Genomic DNA, 1,235 nt, shown 5'->3' with positions numbered 1-1,235 from the left:
CAAAAGAGAGGCAGGCCTTGACAGAGCTGAAGGAGAACAACGAGATAGTGATCAAACCGGCAGACAAGGGGAGCAGTATAGTCATCATGGACAGACAACAGTACCTCTTCGAGGCACATAGACAACTGAACAAGATAGAACACTACACTAAGTTAGATGAGCCCATATATAAAGAAACACAAAAGGAAATAGGGGACATTTTGGAGGAGCTTAAGAGATCAGGATACATCCTAGCCAAACAAGTTAGGAAATACTTGACAGGAGCACAACCCAGGGCGAGGAAATTCTACATGCTCCCAAAGATACTACAAAAACCCAGACACTGTGGACAGTGCCTGGAGAAATACCACCAGGTAGGCCCATAGTATCGATTGCTAGTAGCGAATCCCTATGGGGTAGCATCGAATACATGACCACTACCTTAACCCGTTGGGACAACAACATCCCAGCTACATCAGAGACACCTACCACTTCACCCGAATAGTGTAACTCTCCTCCACATACCACTCCCAACGCAATACTCTTCACCATGGATGTGGAAAGCTGTACACAAACATAGAGACAGACAGGGGGATACAGGCAGTTAAAAACATCCTACAGAGAAATCCTGACCCAGAGAGACCAGACGAGGCCCTAATTAAACTACTGGATCTGGGTTTGACTAAGAATGACTTTGAATTTAACGGGGAGTTCTATTTACAAGTCAAAGGTACAGCAATGGGGAAGAAGTTAGGTACAGCAATGGGGAAGAAGTTTGCCCCAGCTTATGCCAACATATACATGGCAGAATGGGAGGAGACAGTTTTCCACAAATGTCCGAAGCGTCCAATGTGCTACTACAGATTCCTAGATGACATTTGGGGAGTGTGGACACACTCAGAGGGGGAACTACAGGAGTTTATTGACATACTCAATGCCCATCACCCATCCATCAAGGTAAAGGCCGTGACCAGCCAGCAGAGGGTGGACTTCCTCGACACCACTGTCTTTAAACTACCATCAGATACCCAAGACCACAAACTAGCTACCAAAGTCTTCTTCAAACCCACAGACACACACACCCTCCTACACACCACGAGCCACCACCCAAAACACACCTTCAGGGGTATCGTTAAGTCACAACTGACCCGCTTCCACCGTATATGTACTAGGGAGGAGGATTTCAACCAGGCCACAAGCACCCTCTTCACCGCCCTCAGACAGAGGGGTTACTGCAAACGTAAATTAAGACACAT

At 46.9% G+C, this 1,235-nt stretch overlaps 1 protein-coding gene across 4 annotated transcripts in view; it reads left to right on the top strand.

The window, feature by feature from the left end:
• The window catches only part of ralgapa2 (Ral GTPase activating protein catalytic subunit alpha 2), a 462,100-nt gene that overhangs the window by 1,024 nt on the left and 459,841 nt on the right, over positions 1–1,235 (top strand). The window lies entirely within an intron of this gene.

Source organism: Amblyraja radiata, chromosome 8 (genome assembly GCF_010909765.2).
Source record: "Amblyraja radiata isolate CabotCenter1 chromosome 8, sAmbRad1.1.pri, whole genome shotgun sequence".
NCBI lineage: Eukaryota > Metazoa > Chordata > Chondrichthyes > Rajiformes > Rajidae > Amblyraja > Amblyraja radiata.
The sequence above is the reverse complement of the archived record's forward strand: the minus strand, read 5'-3'. Positions and strand labels throughout refer to the sequence as shown.